At 64.6% G+C, this 20719-nt stretch overlaps 5 pseudogenes; all 5 read left to right on the top strand.

The window, feature by feature from the left end:
- Positions 1 to 1807: 1807 nt before the first annotated feature.
- Positions 1808 to 3166, top strand: LOC147797417 (large subunit ribosomal RNA; annotated as a pseudogene).
- Positions 3167 to 6062: 2896 nt separating this feature from the next.
- LOC147797416 (large subunit ribosomal RNA) lies at positions 6063 to 7420 on the top strand (annotated as a pseudogene).
- Positions 7421 to 10312: 2892 nt separating this feature from the next.
- On the top strand, positions 10313 to 11667 carry LOC147797415 (large subunit ribosomal RNA; annotated as a pseudogene).
- Positions 11668 to 14593: 2926 nt separating this feature from the next.
- LOC147797414 (large subunit ribosomal RNA) lies at positions 14594 to 15919 on the top strand (annotated as a pseudogene).
- A 2894-nt stretch (positions 15920 to 18813) lies between these two features.
- On the top strand, positions 18814 to 20172 carry LOC147797413 (large subunit ribosomal RNA; annotated as a pseudogene).
- Positions 20173 to 20719: the final 547 nt, after the last annotated feature.

Raw genomic sequence — 20719 nt, 5'->3', positions numbered from 1 at the left:
AAAAAACCCGCCGCAGCCGCACGCGGACCCTCTAAAGCCGTGCATTTCCGACATGCTTCCCCGGGCGAAAACGGCTCCATGCCGGCGGGTTGCGTTGTGCGGCGCGGTGAATCGCCTTTTTCGGAAAACCTGGTCCGAGAGGTTCGGATGTCCGGGGTTGCCCGCGGAGAGCGGGCCGGGCGCTTCAGGCATGGCGTCCATCGGCTCGCCGGCCCACCCAAGGCCTCTGAGAGGGCTTTGCCCCGGGACAAGTTGGGCCCAAAACGTGCGTATTTCAATGAGAGCGTTTTGGACCTTAACCCCCACTCCCTGGTTTGCCTATTTATAGGGGGAGGGTGGTCTGGAGCTCAGCTCCAGCTGCCAGAAATCAGTACAGCCATATATTGTCCATACAATACGGCAATTCCTGCAGGGTGGAGCCCAAGCCTCCGGAGCGATTCCCCCTGGGGTCTGGACAAGCCCCGCTCTGGAGCGGCTCAAGGAAAGTGGCTGCTCGCCGTCCCGCCGGGAGGCCCTCCGGGCGCTCCGTTAACGGCGTTTCTCTGCGCGGCCGGCCCGACCCTTCATGCCCAGAAGAGCGTCGGCCGGCCCGCCCGGCCTTGCCCAGAGGTGTCGGAAAGGCCGCTCCCGGGCCGCGGCCGGCCCTGCCGGAGAGCCCCGGGACGGGAGGTGCGGGAAAAGTGGCAGCCCGCCGCCCCGCCGGGAGGCCCCAGCGAGGACACTGGCTGCAGGCGGCAACAAGGGGAGTGCAAAGAGACCGGTAGGTTCGGCGCGGGTTCCCCCCGCTCTCTGGCGAGGATGATATGGGAGATCTGCGGGCAAGGCAGGCAGGTAGGCGAGGGGCACCGGCCGGGCGGGTCGTTCCCCGGGGGAGGTCGGCGCTGAGTATCCGCCCCACAAACGAACGCCGGCCGTGCCCCCAAACCGAACAAGAAAGACACAGGCGGCCTCGAGGGAGCGCGCCGGAAAGGAGGCCAGGCAGGCAGGGCAGGCCGAGAAAGAAAAAGGGGAGGCCCGGACCCGGCCAACGGGGACCGAGTGCCGCCGGCCCCGTGGCAGATCTCCGAGTGGACCGCCGGAGAGGGAGCGGGCGCTCAGCGCCGAGAGAGAGAAGAGAGGGCCGCGGAGGGAAGCCCTCCTTCCTGGCAGCCGCCGAGGCGCCGGGCGGGCCCTGAGAGGCGAGAGAGAGAGTGAGAGGCCGAGGCCTATTGCGAACCCATCGACCTCAGGTCGGGCGAGAGGACCCGCCGGGTTGGGGCGCCGCATTTGGGGCCGACGCTCATCAGAGCCCAGAAAAGGCGTAGCTTAATACGGGCAGCAGGCCGGTGGCCATGGAAGTCGACTAGCCCTGAAAATGAATGGCACTGAGAGTGCCGCCCACACCTGGCCGTCGGGGCAGAGAGCGAGTGGGACCGCCGGCCGGTTGGTACGCCCCGACGAGTAGGAGGGCCGCCGCGGTGGGCGTCGAAGCGCCGGCCGCCAGGCCGCGTGGAGCCGCCGCGGGCGCAGATCTTGGTGGTAGTAGCAAATATTGGAGTGAGATCCTCGAGGGCCGAGTGGCGGAGAAGGCTTGCATGCGATCAGCAGTTGTACATGGGTCAGTCGATCCTAAGCCCCAGGGAGGTTCCGCTCCCAGCGGAGGCGGGCGCCCCCCACCTCGCGGGGCCGGGGCCTCGCCCCCCGGGCGAAACGGAATCGGGTCAATATTCCCAAACCCGCAGGCGGAGCCCTACGTCCTCCTTGGCGGTCCGATCTGCGAAGCAAGCGAGCCCCAGACGCCGGTCGGGGACCCGGGAAGAGTTTCCTTTTCTTGCTAAGGGGCGGGATCCCTGGAATCGGCTGGTCCGGAGCTAGGGCGCTGGGCGAGCCTGGACCGGCCTGGGGCCCGCCTCGTGGACAGTCCTCGCTGCGGCCGCTTCGGCCGGCGCCCAGCAGCCGGCTCAGAACTGGTATGGACCAGGGGAATCCGACTGTCTAATGAAAAACAGAGCATCGCCACGTCTGAAGCCGGGGCGCTGACGCGATGTGATTTCTGCCCAGTGCTCTGAATGTCAAAGTGAAGAAATTCAGCGAAGTGCGGGTAAACGGCGGGAGTAACTATGACTCTTTTAAGGTAGCCAAATGCCTCGTCATCTAATTAATGACGTGCATGAATGGATTAACGAGATTCCCACTGTCCCTATCTATCTAGCGAAACCACAGCCAAGGGAACGGGCTTGGCAGAATCAGCTTGACTCTAGTCTGACCTTGTGAAGAGACACGGAGGGGTGTGGGATAGGTGGGAGGGCCCCAGGCCCGACGCTGAAATGCCACTACTCTCGTGGTTTCTTTACTTAGCCGGTGAGGCGGGGAGCTGGCCCAGTCTTCCGGCCCTACGCGGCCGGCCGCCACCCGCTCCGGCGACAGCTTCAGTCGGGGGGTTTGACTGGGGCGGTACATCTGTCAAAGGGTAACGCAGGTGTCCTAAGGCGAGCTCAGCGAGGACGGAAACCTCGCGCGGAGCAAAAGGGCAAAAGCTCGTTTGAATCTGATTTTCAGCATGAATACAGACCGTGAAAGCGTGGCCTATCGATCCTTTTGAGCTTCGCAGTTTGAAGCGAGAGGTATCAGAAATGTTACCACAGTGATAACTGGGTAGTTGCAGCCAAGCGTTCACAGCGATGTTGCTGTTTGATCCTTCGATGTCGGCTCTTCCTATCATTGCGAAGCGTTGGATTGTTCACCCACCAATGGGGAACGTGAGCTGGCTTTGGACCGCCGTGAGACAGGTAGTTTTACCCTACTGATGAGAGGTCGCCGTCACGGCAATCCTGCTCAGTACGAGAGGAACCGCAGATTCGGACCCCTGGTTCAGGCGCTCGGTCGAGAGGCCGGTGGTGCGAGACTACCACCCGAGAGATTACGGCTAAACGCCTCTAAGTCGAAATCTCTGCCGGTGCGCGGCCCGCGTCAGCGCCCACCCGCTCTTGCCTGGAGGGGGGCCGGGCCGACTCCGCCCGCGGCCCCTGCCCGGGGGCCGGGAACTCCGGCGCAAGCCGAACCGCCGTCTCGAGAGGGACGCCAGATCACTTGCAGACGACTTAGGTATGGATTGGGGTGTCGTGCCCAGTAGAGCAGCCGCTTTGCTGTGATCTGCTAAAACTAAAGCTTTCGATCCGAGGGATTTGCCCGCGCCGCAGACGGGCCGATCCTGGCGGGCCGGGTCGGACGACGTCGCTGCTGCGGGAGCGGCTTCTGGGAGAGGGGTGGTGGGGTCCAGCAGCGGGGGGAGGAGGTCGAGCGCGGAGGGCCGGCCGGCGCCGCCCGGTGGCCCTCGGGCGGACCGGCCTTTGAGGAGGAGACCTGGGAGTACCAGCGGCGTGCCCGGCGGCACTCGGACTCGGCAGAGGAACTGACGGCGGAGTAAACGAGCGCTTTCCCTGAGGCCGAGGATTGGCTGCTGGGCTGCATGTCTGACACGGCCGCCCCAAACTGACTTGAAATCCACGTTTAATAGTGTATCCCGCAGGAGGGCTCTCGGGGAGTTGCCAAGTCGGTCCCAATGCCATCGCGCGATCAGCTGTTCGGCACGGAAAAACCATGGCTTCCAGCCCGAGTGCGGCATCTGGCAGCGGGCGGCGTCGGTCCCGCCGTGGGTGCCGGACGGGGAGCGTTACGTGGGTGCCCGCTAAAGATTTCTTCCTCGGACTTCCTTGACCGCGAAAGGGCTCATCTCCAGTTACACTTCGACTCGGGCGCAAAAACTGACTCGGCCCCACCGGCGAGAGCCGGGGATACGCTGCCGGGCCGCGAGGCTTATCCGGCCGCCCAAAACCTGATTTGAAATCCGGGGCCGGAGGTGCACCCTGCAAGAGGGCTCTAATGGGAGTGGCGCCACGTGCCAGCGGGCGGGTAGGGACCGGGGCCTCGGGCCCAAGGGCGGAGTCTCGCAGCGGGCGGCGCCGGTCCCGCTGTGGGTGTCGGACGGGCGGCGTTGCGTGGGCGCCCACTGAAGATTTCTTCCCCGGACTTGGTGGTGCGCGAAAGGTCGGATCTCCGGTTTCGACCCGACTCGGGCGCAAAAACCGACTCGTCCCCACTTGCCAACGCGTCGGCGAGGCACCCCGGCTCTCGAGAGAGTCTCTCGTCGGGGTCTGTTGGGCCCGAAACGTGCTTATTTTAATGAGAGCGTTTTGAACCTTAAGCCCCACTCCCTGGTTTGCCTTTTTATAGGGGGGAGGGTGTCTCCGCGGCGAATTGCCGTCCTGGGGAAAAAAAAAACCCGCCGCAGCCGCACGCGGACCCTCTAAAGCCGTGCATTTCCGACACGCTTCCCCGGGCGAAAACGGCTCCATGCCGGCGGGCTGCGTGGTGCGGCGCGGTGAATCGCCTTTTTCGGAAAACCTGGACCGAGAGGTTCGGATGTCCGGGGTTGCCCGCGGAGAGCGGGCCGGGCGCTTCAGGCATGGCGTCCATCGGCTCGCCGGCCCACCCAAGGCCTCTGAGAGGGCTTTGCCCCGGGACAGGTTGGGCCCAAAACGTGCGTATTTCAATGAGAGCGTTTTGGACCTTAACCCCCACTCCCTGGTTTGCCTATTTATAGGGGGAGGGTGGTCTGGAGCTCAGCTCCAGCTGCCAGAAATCAGTACAGCCATATATTGTCCATACAATACGGCAATTCCTGCAGGGTGAACCCAAGCCTCCGGAGCGATTCCCCCTGGGGTCTGGACAAGCCCCGCTCCGGAGCGGCTCAAGGAAAGTGGCTGCTCGCCGTCCCGCCGGGAGGCCCTCCGGGCGCTCCGTTAACAGCGTTTCTCTGCGCGGCCGGCCTGACCCTTCATGCCCAGAAGAGCGTCGGCCGGCCCGCCCGGCCTTGCCCAGAGGTGTCGGAAAGGCCGCTTCCGGGCCGCGGCCGGCCCTGCCGGAGAGCCCCGGGACGGGAGGTGCGGAAAAAAGTGGCTGCCCGCCGCCCCGCCGGGAGGCCCCAGCGAGGACACTGGCTGCAGGCGGCAACAAGGGGAGTGCAAAGAGACCGGTAGGTTGCGGCGCGGGTTCCCCCCGCTCTCTGGCGAGGATGATATGGGAGATCTGCGGGCAAGGCAGGCAGGTAGGCGAGGGGCACCGGCCGGGCGGGTCGTTCCCCGGGGGAGGTCGGCGCTGAGTATCCGCCCCACAAACGAGCGCCGGTCGTGCCCCCAAACCGAACAAGAAAGACACAGGCGGCCTCGAGGGAGCGCGCCGGAAAGGAGGCCAGGCAGGCAGGGCAGGCCGAGAAAGAAAAAGGGGAGGCCCGGACCCGGCCAACGGGGACCGAGTGCCGCCGGCCCCGTGGCAGATCTCCGAGTGGACCGCCGGAGAGGGAGCGGGCGCCCAGCGCCGAGAGAGAGAAGAGAGGGCCGCGGAGGGAAGCCCTCCTTGCTGGCAGCCGCCGAGGCGCCGGGCGGGCCCTGAGAGGCGAGAGAGAGAGTGAGAGGCCGAGGCCTATTGCGAACCCATCGACCTCAGGTCGGGCGAGAGGACCCGCCGGGTTGGGGCGCCGCATTTGGGGCCGACGCTCATCAGAGCCCAGAAAAGGCGTTGCTTAATACGGGCAGCAGGCCGGTGGCCATGGAAGTCGACTAGCCCTGAAAATGAATGGCACTGAGAGTGCCGCCCACACCTGGCCGTCGGGGCAGAGAGCGAGTGGGACCGCCGGCCGGGTGGTACGCCCCGACGAGTAGGAGGGCCGCCGCGGTGCACGTCGAAGCGCCGGCCGCCTGGCCGCGTGGAGCCGCCGCGGGCGCAGATCTTGGTGGTAGTAGCAAATATTGGAGTGAGATCCTCGAGGGCCGAGTGGCGGAGAAGGCTTGCATGCGATCAGCAGTTGTACATGGGTCAGTCGATCCTAAGCCCCAGGGAGGTTCCGCTCCCAGCGGAGGCGGGCGCCCCCCTCCTCGCAGGGCCGGGGCCTCGCCCCCCGGGCGAAACGGAATCGGGTCAATATTTCCAAACCCGCAGGTGGAGCCCTCCGTCCTCCTTGGCGGTCCGATCTGCGAAGCAAGCGAGCCCCAGACGCCGGTCGGGGACCCGGGAAGAGTTTCCTTTTCTTGCTAAGGGGCGGGATCCCTGGAATCGGCTGGTCCGGAGCTAGGGCGCTGGGCGAGCCCGGACCGGCGTGGGGCCCGCCTCGTGGACAGTCCTCGCTGCGGCCGCTTCGGCCGGCGCCCAGCAGCCGGCTCAGAACTGGTACGGACCAGGGGAATCCGACTGTCTAATGAAAAACAGAGCATCGCGAAGTCTGCAGCCGGGGCGCTGACGCGATGTGATTTCTGCCCAGTGCTCTGAATGTCAAAGTGAAGAAATTCAGCGAAGTGCGGGTAAACGGCGGGAGTAACTATGACTCTTTTAAGGTAGCCAAATGCCTCGTCATCTAATTAATGACGTGCATGAATGGATTAACGAGATTCCCACTGTCCCTATCTATCTAGCGAAACCACAGCCAAGGGAACGGGCTTGGCAGAATCAGCTTGACTCTAGTCTGACCTTGTGAAGAGACACGGAGGGGTGTGGGATAGGTGGGAGGGCCCCAGGCCCGACGCTGAAATGCCACTACTCTCGTGGTTTCTTTACTTAGCCGGTGAGGCGGGGAGCTGGCCCAGTCTTCCGGCGCTACGCGGCCGGCCGCCACCCGCTCCGGCGACAGCTTCAGTCGGGGGGTTTGACTGGGGCGGTACATCTGTCAAAGGGTAACGCAGGTGTCCTAAGGCGAGCTCAGCGAGGACGGAAACCTCGCGCGGAGCAAAAGGGCAAAAGCTCGTTTGAATCTGATTTTCAGCATGAATACAGACCGTGAAAGCGTGGCCTATCGATCCTTTTGAGCTTCGCAGTTTGAAGCGAGAGGTATCAGAAATGTTACCACAGTGATAACGGGGTAGTGGCAACCAAGCGTTCATAGCGATGTTGCTGTTTGATCCTTCGATGTCGACTCTTCCTATCATTGCGAAGCGTTGGATTGTTCACCCACCAATGGGGAACGTGAGCTGGCTTTGGACCGCCGTGAGACAGGTAGTTTTACCCTACTGATGAGAGGTCGCCGTCACGGCAATCCTGCTCACTACGAGAGGAACCGCAGATTCGGACCCCTGGTTCAGGCGCTCGGTCGAGAGGCCGGTGGTGCGAGACTACCACCCGAGAGATTACGGCTAAACGCCTCTAAGTCGAAATCTCTGCCGGTGCGCGGCCCGCGTCAGCGCCCACCCGCTCTTGCCTGGAGGGGGGCCGGGCCGACTCCGCCCGCGGCCCCTGCCCGGGGGCCGGGAACTCCGGCGCAAGCCGAACCGCCGTCTCGAGAGGGACGCCAGATCACTTACAGACGACTTGGGTATGGATTGGGGTGTCGTGCCCAGTAGAGCAGCCGCTTGCTGTGATCTGCTAAAACTAAAGCTTTCGACCCGAGGGATTTGCCCGCGCCGCAGACGGGCCGATCCTGGCGGGCAGGGTCGGACGACGTCGCTGCTGCGGGAGCGGCTTCTGGGAGAGGGGTGGTGGGGTCCAGCAGCGGGGGGAGGAGGTCGAGCGCGGAGGGCCGGCCGGCGCCGCCCGGTGGCCCTCGGGCGGACCGGCCTTGGAGGAGGAGACCGGGGAGGACCAGCGGCGGGCCCGGCGGCACTCGGACTCGGCAGAGGAACTGACGGCAGAGTGAACGAGCGCTTCCCCTGTGGCCGAGGATTGGCTGCTGGGCTGCATGTCTGACACGGCCGCCCCAAACTGACTTGAAATCCACGTTTAATAGTGTACCCCGCAGGAGGGCTCTCGGGGAGTTGCCAAGTCGGTCCCAATGCCATCGTGCGATCAGCTGCTCGGCACGGAAAAACCATGGCTTCCAGCCCAAGTGCGGCATCTGGCAGCGGGCGGCGTCGGTCCCGCCGTGGGTGCCGGACGGGGAGCGTTACGAGGGTGCCCGCAAAAGATTTCTTGCTCGGACTTCGTTGACCGCGAAAGTGCTCATTTCCAGTTACGCTTCGACTCGGGCGCAAAAACTGACTCGGCCCCACCGGCGAGAGCCGGGGATACGCTGCCGGGCCGCGAGGCTTATCCGGCCGCCCAAAACCTGATTTGAAATCCGGGGCCGAAGGTGCACCCCGCAGGAGGGCTCTAATGGGAGTGGCGCCACGTGCCAGCGGGCGGGTAGGGACCGGGGCCTCGGGCCCGAGGGCGGAGTCTCGCAGCTGGCGGCGCCGGTCCCGCTGTGGGTGTCGGACGGGCGGCATTGCGTGGGCGCCCGCTGAAGATTTCTTCCCCGGACTTGGTGGTGCGCGAAAGGTCGGATCTCCGGTTTCGACCCGACTCGGGCGCAAAAACCGACTCGTCCCCACTTGCAAACGCGTCGGCGAGGCACCCCGGCTCTCGAGAGCGTCTCTCGTCGGGGTCTGTTGGGCCCGAAACGTGCGTATTTTAATGAGAGCGTTTTGAACCTTAACCCCCACTCCCTGGTTTGCCTTTTTATAGGGGGGAGGGTGTCTGCGCGGCGAATTACCGTCCTTGGGAAAAAAACCCGCCGCAGCCGCACGCGGACCCTCTAAAGCCGTGCATTTCCGACATGCTTCCCCGGGCGAAAACGGCTCCATGCCGGCGGGTTGCGTTGTGCGGCGCGGTGAATCGCCTTTTTCGGAAAACCTGGTCCGAGAGGTTCGGATGTCCGGGGTTGCCCGCGGAGAGCGGGCCGGGCGCTTCAGGCATGGCGTCCATCGGCTCGCCGGCCCACCCAAGGCCTCTGAGAGGGCTTTGCCCCGGGACAAGTTGGGCCCAAAACGTGCGTATTTCAATGAGAGCGTTTTGGACCGTAACCCCCACTCCCTGGTTTGCCTATTTATAGGGGGAGGGTGGTCTGGAGCTCAGCTCCAGCTGCCAGAAATCAGTACAGCCATATATTGTCCATACAATACGGCAATTCCTGCAGGGTGGAGCCCAAGCCTCCGGAGCGATTCCCCCTGGGGTCTGGACAAGCCCCGCTCTGGAGCGGCTCAAGGAAAGTGGCTGCTCGCCGTCCCGCCGGGAAGCCCTCCGGGCGCTCCGTTAACGGCGTTTCTCTGCGCGGCCGGCCCGACCCTTCATGCCCAGAAGAGCGTCGGCCGGCCCGCCCGGCCTTGCCCAGAGGTGTCGGAAAGGCCGCTTCCGGGCCGCGGCCGGCCCTGCCGGAGAGCCCCGGGACGGGAGGTGCGGAAAAAGTGGCAGCTCGCCGCCCCGCCGGGAGGCCCCAGCGAGGACACTGGCTGCAGGCGGCAACAAGGGGAGTCCAAAGAGACTGGTAGGTTGCGGCGCAGGTTCCCCCCGCTCTCTGGCGAGGATGATACGGGAGATCTGCGGGCAAGGCAGGCAGGTAGGCGAGGGGCACCGGCCGGGCGGGTCGTTCCCCGGGGGAGGTCGGCGCTGAGTATCCGCCCCACAAACGAGCGCCGGTCGTGGCCCCAAACCAAACAAGAAAGACACAGGCGGCCTCGAGGGAGCGCGCCGGAAAGGAGGCCAGGCAGGCAGGCAGGCCGAGAAAGAAAAAGGGGAGGCCCGGACCCGGCCAACGGGGACCGAGTGCCGCCGGCCCCGTGGCAGATCTCCGAGTGGACCGCCGGAGAGCGAGCGGGCGCTCAGCGCCGAGAGAGAGAAGAGAGGGCCGCGGAGGGAAGCCCTCCTTCCTGGCAGCCGCCGAGGCGCCGGGCGGGCCCTGAGAGGCGAGAGAGAGAGTGAGAGGCCGAGGCTTATTGCGAACCCATCGACCTCAGGTCGGGCGAGAGGACCCGCCGGGTTGGGGCGCCGCATTTGGGGCCGACGCTCATCAGAGCCCAGAAAAGGCGTAGCTTAATACGGGCAGCAGGCCGGTGGCCATGGAAGTCGACTAGCCCTGAAAATGAATGGCACTGAGAGTGCCGCCCACACCTGGCCGTCGGGGCAGAGAGCGAGTGGGACCGCCGGCCAGTTGGTACGCCCCGACGAGTAGGAGGGCCGCCGCGGTGGGCGTCGAAGCGCCGGCTGCCAGGCCGCGTGGAGCCGCCGCGGGCGCAGATCTTGGTGGTAGTAGCAAATATTGGAGTGAGATCCTCGAGGGCCGAGTGGCGGAGAAGGCTTGCATGCGATCAGCAGTTGTACATGGGTCAGTCGATCCTAAGCCCCAGGGAGGTTCCGCTCCCAGCGGAGGCGGGCGCCCCCCACCTCGCGGGGCCGGGGCCTCGCCCCCCGGGCGAAACGGAATCGGGTCAATATTCCCAAACCCGCAGGCGGAGCCCTACGTCCTCCTTGGCGGTCCGATCTGCGAAGCAAGCGAGCCCCAGACGCCGGTCGGGGACCCGGGAAGAGTTTCCTTTTCTTGCTAAGGGGCGGGATCCCTGGAATCGGCTGGTCCGGAGCTAGGGCGCTGGGCGAGCCCGGACCGGCCTGGGGCCCGCCTCGTGGACAGTCCTCGCTGCGGCCGCTTCGGCCGGCGCCCAGCAGCCGGCTCAGAACTGGTACGGACCAGGGGAATCCGACTGTCTAATGAAAAACAGAGCATCGCGACGTCTGCAGCCGGGGCGCTGACGCGATGTGATTTCTGCCCAGTGCTCTGAATGTCAAAGTGAAGAAATTCAGCGAAGTGCGGGTAAACGGCGGGAGTAACTATGACTCTTTTAAGGTAGCCAAATGCCTCGTCATCTAATTAATGACGTGCATGAATGGATTAACGAGATTCCCACTGTCCCTATCTATCTAGCGAAACCACAGCCAAGGGAACGGGCTTGGCAGAATCAGCTTGACTCTAGTCTGACCTTGTGAAGAGACACGGAGGGGTGTGGGATAGGTGGGAGGGCCCCAGGCCCGACGCTGAAATGCCACTACTCTCGTGGTTTCTTTACTTAGCCGGTGAGGCGGGGAGCTGGCCCAGTCTTCCGGCGCTACGCGGCCGGCCGCCACCCGCTCCGGCGACAGCTTCAGTCGGGGACTTTGACTGGGGCGGTACATCTGTCAAAGGGTAACGCAGGTGTCCTAAGGCGAGCTCAGCGAGGACGGAAACCTCGCGCGGAGCAAAAGGGCAAAAGCTCGTTTGAATCTGATTTTCAGCATGAATACAGACCGTGAAAGCGTTGCCTATCGATCCCTTTGAGCTTCGCAGTTTGAAGCGAGAGGTATCAGAAATGTTACCACAGTGATAACTGGGTAGTTGCAGCCAAGCGTTCATAGCGATGTTGCTGTTTGATCCTTCGATGTCGGCTCTTATCATTGCGAAGCGTTGGATTGTTCACCCACCAATGGGGAACGTGAGCTGGCTTTGGACCGCCGTGAGACAGGTAGTTTTACCCTACTGATGAGAGGTCGCCGTCACGGCAATCCTGCTCAGTACGAGAGGAACCGCAGATTCGGACCCCTGGTTCAGGCGCTCGGTCGAGAGGCCGGTGGTGCGAGACTACCACCCGAGAGATTACGGCTAAACGCCTCTAAGTCGAAATCTCTGCCGGTGCGCAGCCCGCGTCAGCGCCCACCCGCTCTTGCCTGGAGGGGGGCCGGGCCGACTCCGCCCGCGGCCCCTGCCCGGGGGCCGGGAACTCCGGCGCAAGCCGAACCGCCGTCTCGAGAGGGACGCCAGATCACTTACAGACGACTTAGGTATGGATTGGGGTGTCGTGCCCAGCAGAGCAGCCGCTTGCTGTGATCTGCTAAAACTAAAGCTTTCGACCCGAGGGATTTGCCCGCGCCGCAGACGGGCCGATCCTGGCGGGCCGGGTCGGACGACGTCGCTGCTGCGGGAGCGGCTTCTGGGAGAGGGGTGGTGGGGTCCAGCAGCGGGGGGAGGAGGTCGAGCGCGGAGGGCCGGCCGGCGCCGCCCGGTGGCCCTCGGGCGGACCGGCCTTGGAGGAGGAGACCGGGGAGGACCAGCGGCGTGCCCGGCGGCACTCGGACTCGGCAGAGGAACTGACGGCGGAGTAAACGAGCGCTTTCCCTGAGGCCGAGGATTGGCTGCTGGGCTGCATGTCTGACACGGCCGCCCCAAACTGACTTGAAATCCACGTTTAATAGTGTATCCCGCAGGAGGGCTCTCGGGGAGTTGCCAAGTCGGTCCCAATGCCATCGCGCGATCAGCTGTTCGGCACGGAAAAACCATGGCTTCCAGCCCGAGTGCGGCATCTGGCAGCGGGCGGCGTCGGTCCCGCCGTGGGTGCCGGACGGGGAGCGTTACGTGGGTGCCCGCTAAAGATTTCTTGCTCGGACTTCCTTGACCGCGAAAGGGCTCATCCCCAGTTACGCTTCGACTCGGGCGCAAAAACTGACTCGGCCCCACCGGCGAGAGCCGGGGATACGCTGCCGGGCCGCGAGGCTTATCCGGCCGCCCAAAACCTGATTTGAAATCCGGGGCCGGAGGTGCACCCTGCAAGAGGGCTCTAATGGGAGTGGCGCCACGTGCCAGCGGGCGGGTAGGGACCGGGGCCTCGGGCCCAAGGGCGGAGTCTCGCAGCGGGCGGCGCCGGTCCCGCTGTGGGTGTCGGACGGGCGGCGTTGCGTGGGCGCCCGCTGAAGATTTCTTCCCCGGACTTGGTGGTGCGCGAAAGGTCGGATCTCCGGTTTCGACCCGACTCGGGCGCAAAAACCGACTCGTCCCCACTTGCCAACCCGTCGGCGAGCACCCCGGCTCTCGAGAGCGTCTCTCGTCGGGGTCTGTTGGGCCCGAAACGTGCGTATTTTAATGAGAGCGTTTTGAACCTTAACCCCCACTCCCTGGTTTGCCTTTTTATAGGGGGGAGGGTGTCTCCGCGGCGAATTGCCGTCCTTGGGAAAAAAAACCCGCCGCAGCCGCACGCGGACCCTCTAAAGCCGTGCATTTCCGACACGCTTCCCCGGGCGAAAACGGCTCCATGCCGGCGGGTTGCGTGGTGCGGCGCGGTGAATCGCCTTTTTCGGAAAACCTGGTCCGAGAGGTTCGGATGTCCGGGGTTGCCCGCGGAGAGCGGGCCGGGCGCTTCAGGCATGGCGTCCATCGGCTCGCCGGCCCACCCAAGGCCTCTGAGAGGGCTTTGCCCCGGGACAGGTTGGGCCCAAAACGTGCGTATTTTAATGAGAGCGTTTTGGACCTTAACCCCCACTCCCTGGTTTGCCTATTTATAGGGGGAGGGTGGTCTGGAGCTCAGCTCCAGCTGCCACAAATCAGTACAGCCATATATTGTCCATACAATACGGCAATTCCTGCAGGGTGGAGCCCAAGCCTCCGGAGCGATTCCCCCTGGGGTCTGGACAAGCCCCGCTCCGTAGCGGCTCAAGGAAAGTGGCTGCTCGCCGTCCCACCGGGAGGCCATCCGGGCGCTCCGTTAACGGCGTTTCTCTGCGTGGCCGGCCCGACCCTTCATGCCCAGAAGAGCGTCGGCCGGCCCGCCCGGCCTTGCCCAGAGGTGTCGGAAAGGCCGCTCCCGGGCCGCGGCCGGCCCTGCCGGAGAGCCCCGGGACGGGAGGTGCGGAAAAAGTGGCAGCCCGCCGCCCCGCCGGGAGGCCCCAGCGATGACACTGGCTGCAGGCGGCAACAAGGGGAGTCCAAAGAGACCGGTAGGTTGCGGCGCAGGTTTCCCCCGCTCTCTGGCGAGGATGATACGGGAGATCTGCGGGCAAGGCAGGCAGGTAGGCGAGGGGCACTGGCCGGGCGGGTCGTTCCCCGGGGGAGGTCGGCGCTGAGTATCCGCCCCACAAACGAGCGCCGGTCGTGGCCCCAAACCGAACAAGAAAGACACAGGCGGCCTCGAGGGAGCGCGCCGGAAAGGAGGCCAGGCAAGCAGGGCAGGCCGAGAAAGAAAAAGGGGAGGCCCGGACCCGGCCAACGGGGACCGAGTGCCGCCGGCCCCGTGGCAGATCTCCGAGTGGACCGCCGGAGAGGGAGCGGGCGCTCAGCGCCGAGAGAGAGAAGAGAGGGCCGCGGAGTGAAGCCCTCCTTCCTGGCAGCCGCCGAGGCGCCGGGCGGGCCCTGAGAGGCGAGAGAGAGAGTGAGAGGCCGAGGCCTATTGCGAACCCATCGACCTCAGGTCGGGCGAGAGGACCCGCCGGGTTGGGGCGCCGCATTTGGGGCCGACGCTCATCAGAGCCCAGAAAAGGCGTTGCTTAATACGGGCAGCAGGCCGGTGGCCATGGAAGTCGACTAGCCCTGAAAATGAATGGCACTGAGAGTGCCGCCCACACCTGGCCGTCGGGGCAGAGAGCGAGTGGGACCGCCGGCCGGTTGGTACGCCCCGACGAGTAGGAGGGCCGCCGCGGTGGGCGTCGAAGCGCCGGCCGCCAGGCCGCGTGGAGCCGCCGCGGGCGCAGATCTTGGTGGTAGTAGCAAATATTGGAGTGAGATCCTCGAGGGCCGAGTGGCGGAGAAGGCTTGCATGCGATCAGCAGTTGTACATGGGTCAGTCGATCCTAAGCCCCAGGGAGGTTCCGCTCCCAGCGGAGGCGGGCGCCCCCCTCCTCGCGGGGCCGGGGCCTCGCCCCCCGGGCGAAACGGAATCGGGTCAATATTCCCAAACCCGCAGGCGGAGCCCTACGTCCTCCTTGGCGGTCCGATCTGCGAAGCAAGCGAGCCCCAGACGCCGGTCGGGGACCCGGGAAGAGTTTCCTTTTCTTGCTAAGGGGCGGGATCCCTGGAATCGGCTGGTCCGGAGCTAGGGCACTGGGCGAGCCCGGACCGGCCTGGGGCCCGCCTCGTGGACAGTCCTCGCTGCGGCCGCTTCGGCCGGCGCCCAGCAGCCGGCTCAGAACTGGTACGGACCAGGGGAATCCGACTGTCTAATGAAAAACAGAGCATCGCGACGTCTGCAGCCGGGGCGCTGACGCGATGTGATTTCTGCCCAGTGCTCTGAATGTCAAAGTGAAGAAATTCAGCGAAGTGCGGGTAAACGGCGGGAGTAACTATGACTCTTTTAAGGTAGCCAAATGCCTCGTCATCTAATTAATGACGTGCATGAATGGATTAACGAGATTCCCACTGTCCCTATCTATCTAGCGAAACCACAGCCAAGGGAACGGGCTTGGCAGAATCAGCTTGACTCTAGTCTGACCTTGTGAAGAGACACGGAGGGGTGTGGGATAGGTGGGAGGGCCCCAGGCCCGACGCTGAAATGCCACTACTCTCGTGGTTTCTTTACTTAGCCGGTGAGGCGGGGAGCTGGCCCAGTCTTCCGGCGCTACGCGGCCGGCCGCCACCCGCTCCGGCGACAGCTTCAGTCGGGGACTTTGACTGGGGCGGTACATCTGTCAAAGGGTAACGCAGGTGTCCTAAGGCGAGCTCAGCGAGGACGGAAACCTCGCGCGGAGCAAAAGGGCAAAAGCTCGTTTGAATCTGATTTTCAGCATGAATACAGACCGTGAAAGCGTGGCCTATCGATCCTTTTGAGCTTCGCAGTTTGAAGCGAGAGGTATCAGAAATGTTACCACAGTGATAACTGGGTAGTTGCAGCCAAGCGTTCACAGCAATGTTGCTGTTTGATCCTTCGATGTCGGCTCTTCCTATCATTGCGAAGCGTTGGATTGTTCACCCACCAATGGGGAACGTGAGCTGGCTTTGGACCGCCGTGAGACAGGTAGTTTTACCCTACTGATGAGAGGTCGCCGTCACGGCAATCCTGCTCAGTACGAGAGTAACCGCAGATTCGGACCCCTGGTTCAGGCGCTCGGTCGAGAGGCCGGTGGTGCGAGACTACCACCCGAGAGATTACGGCTAAACGCCTCTAAGTCGAAATCTCTGCCGGTGCGCGGCCCGCGTCAGCGCCCACCCGCTCTTGCCTGGAGGGGGGCCGGGCCGACTCCGCCCGCGGCCCCTGCCCGGGGGCCGGGAACTCCGGCGCAAGCCGAACCGCCGTCTCGAGAGGGACGCCAGATCACTTGCAGACGACTTGGGTATGGATTGGGGTGTCGTGCCCAGTAGAGCAGCCGCTTTGCTGTGATCTGCTAAAACTAAAGCTTTCGAACCGAGGGATTTGCCCGCGCCGCAGACGGGCCGATCCTGGCGGGCCGGGTCGGACGACGTCGCTGCTGCGGGAGCGGCTTCTGGGAGAGGGGTGGTGGGGTCCAGCAGCGGGGGGAGGAGGTCGAGCGCGGAAAGCCGGCCGGCGCCGCCCGGTGGCCTTCGGGCGGACCGGCCTTGGAGGAGGAGACCAAGGAGTACCAGCGGCGTGCCCGGCGGCACTCGGACTCGGCAGAGGAACTGACGGCGGAGTAAACGAGCGCTTTCCCTGAGGCCGAGGATTGGCTGCTGGGCTGCATGTCTGACACGGCCGCCCCAAACTGACTTGAAATCCACGTTTAATAGTGTATCCCGCAGGAGGGCTCTCGGGGAGTTGCCAAGTCGGTCCCAATGCCATCGCGCGATCATCTGTTCGGCACGGAAAAACCATGGCTTCCAGCCCGAGTGCGGCATCTGGCAGCGGGCGGCGTCGGTCCCGCCGTGGGTGCCGGACGGGGAGCGTTACGTGGGTGCCCGCTAAAGATTTCTTCCTCGGACTTCCTTGACCGCGAAAGGGCTCATCTCCAGTTACGCTTCGACTCGGGCGCAAAAACTGACTCGGCCCCACCGGCGAGAGCCGGGGATACGCTGCCGGGCCGCGAGGCTTATCCGGCCGCCCAAAAGCTGATTTGAAATCCGGGGCCGGAGGTGCACCCTGCAAGAGGGCTCTAATGGGAGTGGCGCCACGTGCCAGCGGGCGGGTAGGGACCGGGGCCTCGGGCCCAAGGGCGGAGTCTCGCAGCGGGCGGCGCCGGTCCCGCTGTGGGTGTCGGACGGGCGGCGTTGCGTGGGCGCCCGCTGAAGATTTCTTCCCCGGACTTGGTGGTGCGCGAAAGGTCGGATCTCCGGTTTCGACCCGACTCGGGCGCAAAAACCGACTCGTCCCCACTTGCCAACGCGTCGGCGAGGCACCCCGGCTCTCGAGAGAGTCTCTCGTCGGGGTCTGTTGGGCCCGAAACGTGCTTATTTTAATGAGAGCGTTTTGAACCTTAACCCCCACTCCCTGGTTTGCCTTTTTATAGGGGGGAGGGTGTCTCCGCGGCGAATTGCCGTCCTTGGGAAAAAAAACCCGCCGCAGCCGCACGCGGACCCTCTAAAGCCGTGCATTTCCGACACGCTTCCCCGGGCGAAAACGGCTCCATGCCGGCGGGTTGCGTGGTGCGGCGCGGTGAATCGCCTTTTTCGGAAAACCTGGTCCGAGAGGTTCGGATGTCCGGGGTTGCCCGCGGAGAGCGGGCCGGGCGCTTCAGGCATGGCGTCCATCGGCTCGCCGGCCCACCCAAGGCCTCTGAGAGGGCTTTGCCCCGGGACAGGTTGGGCCCAAAACGTGCGTATTTCAATGAGAGCGTTTTGGACCTTAACCCCCACTCCCTGGTTTGCCTATTTATAGGGGGAGGGTGGTCTGGAGCTCAGCTCCAGCTGCCAGAAATCAGTACAGCCATATATTGTCCATACAATACGGCAATTCCTGCAGGGTGGAGCCCAAGCCTCCGGAGCGATTCCCCCTGGGGTCTGGACAAGCCCCGCTCCGTAGCGGCTCAAGGAAAGTGGCTGCTCGCCGTCCCGCCGGGAGGCCCTCCGGGCGCTCCGTTAACGGCGTTTCTCTGCGTGGCCGGCCCGACCCTTCATGCCCAGAAGAGCGTCGGCCGGCCCGCCCGGCCTTGCCCAGAGGTGTCGGAAAGGCCGCTCCCGGGCCGCGGCCGGCCCTGCCGGAGAGCCCCGGGACGGGAGGTGCGGAAAAAGTGGCAGCCCGCCGCCCCGCCGGGAGGCCCCAGCGATGACACTGGCTGCAGGCGGCAACAAGGGGAGTCCAAAGAGACCGGTAGGTTGCGGCGCAGGTTTCCCCCGCTCTCTGGCGAGGATGATACGGGAGATCTGCGGGCAAGGCAGGCAGGTAGGCGAGGGGCACCGGCCGGGCGGGTCGTTCCCCGGGGGAGGTCGGCGCTGAGTATCCGCCCCACAAACGAGCGCCGGTCGTGGCCCCAAACCGAACAAGAAAGACACAGGCGGCCTCGAGGGAGCGCGCCGGAAAGGAGGCCAGGCAAGCAGGGCAGGCCGAGAAAGAAAAAGGGGAGGCCCGGACCCGGCCAACGGGGACCGAGTGCCGCCGGCCCCGTGGCAGATCTCCGAGTGGACCGCCGGAGAGGGAGCGGGCGCTCAGCGCCGAGAGAGAGAAGAGAGGGCCGCGGAGGGAAGCCCTCCTTCCTGGCAGCCGCCGAGGCGCCGGGCGGGCCCTGAGAGGCGAGAGAGATAGTGAGAGGCCGAGGCCTATTGCGAACCCATCGACCTCAGGTCGGGCGAGAGGACCCGCCGGGTTGGGGCGCCGCATTTGGGGCCGACGCTCATCAGAGCCCAGAAAAGGCGTAGCTTAATACGGGCAGCAGGCCGGTGGCCATGGAAGTCGACTAGCCCTGAAAATGAATGGCACTGAGAGTGCCGCACACACCTGGCCGTCGGGGCAGAGAGCGAGTGGGACCGCCGGCAGGTTGGTACGCCCCGACGAGTAGGAGGGCCGCCGCGGTGGGCGTCGAAGCGCCGGCCGCCAGGCCGCGTGGAGCTGCCGCGGGCGCAGATCTTGGTGGTAGTAGCAAATATTGGAGTGAGATCCTCGAGGGCCGAGTGGCGGAGAAGGCTTGCATGCGATCAGCAGTTGTACATGGGTCAGTCGATCCTAAGCCCCAGGGAGGTTCCGCTCCCAGCGGAGGCGGGCGCCCCCCACCTCGCGGGGCCGGGGCCTCGCCCCCCGGGCGAAACGGAATCGGGTCAATATTCCCAAACCCGCAGGCGGAGCCCTACGTCCTCCTCGGCGGTCCGATCTGCGAAGCAAGCGAGCCCCAGACGCCGGTCGGGGACCCGGGAAGAGTTTCCTTTTCTTGCTAAGGGGCGGGATCCCTGGAATCGGCTGGTCCGGAGCTAGGGCGCTGGGCGAGCCCGGACCGGCGTGGGGCCCGCCTCGTGGACAGTCCTCGCTGCGGCCGCTTCGGCCGGCGCCCAGCAGCCGGCTCAGAACTGGTACGGACCAGGGGAATCCGACTGTCTAATGAAAAACAGAGCATCGCGACGTCTGCAGCCGGGGCGCTGACGCGATGTGATTTCTGCCCAGTGCTCTGAATGTCAAAGTGAAGAAATTCAGCGAAGTGCGGGTAAACGGCGGGAGTAACTATGACTCTTTTAAGGTAGCCAAATGCCTCGTCATCTAATTAATGACGTGCATGAATGGATTAACGAGATTCCCACTGTCCCTATCTATCTAGCAAAACCACAGCCAAGGGAACGGGCTTGGCAGAATCAGCTTGACTCTAGTCTGACCTTGTGAAGAGACACGGAGGGGTGTGGGATAGGTGGGAGGGCCCCAGGCCCGACGCTGAAATGCCACTACTCTCGTGGTTTCTTTACTTAGCCGGTGAGGCGGGGAGCTGGCCCAGTCTTCCGGCGCTACGCGGCCGGCCGCCACCCGCTCCGGCGACAGCTTCAGTCGGGGACTTTGACTGGGGCGGTACATCTGTCAAAGGGTAACGCAGGTGTCCTAAGGCGAGCTCAGCGAGGACGGAAACCTCGCGCGGAGCAAAAGGCCAAAAGCTCGTTTGAATCTGATTTTCAGCATGAATACAGACCGTGAAAGCGTGGCCTATCGATCCTTTTGAGCTTCGCAGTTTGAAGCGAGAGGTATCAGAAATGTTACCACAGTGATAACGGGGTAGTGGCAACCAAGCGTTCATAGCGATGTTGCTATTTGATCCTTCGATGTCGGCTCTTCCTATCATTGCGAAGCGTTGGATTGTTCACCGACCAATGGGGAACGTGAGCTGGCTTTGGACCGCCGTGAGACAGGTAGTTTTACCCTACTGATGAGAGGTCGCCGTCACGGCAATCCTGCTCAGTACGAGAGGAACCGCAGATTCGGACCCCTGGTTCAGGCGCTCGGTCGAGAGGCCGGTGGTGCGAGACTACCACCCGAGAGATTACGGCTAAACGCCTCTAAGTCGAAATCTCTGCCGGTGCACGGCCCGCGTCAGCGCCCACCCGCTCTTGCCTGGAGGGGGGCCGGGCCGACTCCGCCCGCGGCCCCTGCCCGGGGGCCGGGAACTCCGGCGCAAGCCGAACCGCCGTCTCGAGAGGGACGCCAGATCACTTGCAGACGACTTGGGTATGGATTGGGGTGTCGTGCCCAGTAGAGCAGCCGCTTTGCTGTGATCTGCTAAAACTAAAGCTTTTGAACCGAGGGATTTGCCCGCGCCGCAGACGGGCCGATCCTGGCGGGCCGGGTCGGACGACGTCGCTGCTGCGGGAGCGGCTTCTGGGAGAGGGGTGGTGGGGTCCAGCAGCGGGGGGAGGAGGTCGAGCGCGGAGGGCCGGCCGGCGCCGCCCGGTGGCCCTCGGGCGGACCGGCCTTGGAGGAGGAGACCGGGGAGTACCAGCGGCGTGCCCGGCGGCACTCGGACTCGGCAGAGGAACTGACGGCGGAGTAAACGAGCGCTTTCCCTGAGGCCGAGGATTGGCTGCTGGGCTGCATGTCTGACACGGCCGCCCCAAACTGACTTGAAATCCACGTTTAATAGTGTATCCCGCAGGAGGGCTCTCGGGGAGTTGCCAAGTCGGTCCCAATGCCATCGCGCGATCATCTGTTCGGCACGGAAAAACCATGGCTTCCAGCCCGAGTGCGGCATCTGACAGCGGGCGGCGTCGGTCCCGCCGTGGGTGCCGGACGGGGAGCGTTACGTGGGTGCCCGCTAAAGATTTCTTCCTCGGACTTCCTTGACCGCAAAAGGGCTCATC

This window comes from Acanthaster planci, linkage group LG11, assembly GCF_054643075.1.
Source record: "Acanthaster planci isolate LZ-2023a linkage group LG11, COTS_SCS, whole genome shotgun sequence".
Classification (NCBI taxonomy): Eukaryota; Metazoa; Echinodermata; class Asteroidea; order Valvatida; family Acanthasteridae; genus Acanthaster; species Acanthaster planci.
Note: the sequence above shows the minus strand (reverse complement) of the source record. Positions and strands in the feature narration are given on the sequence as shown.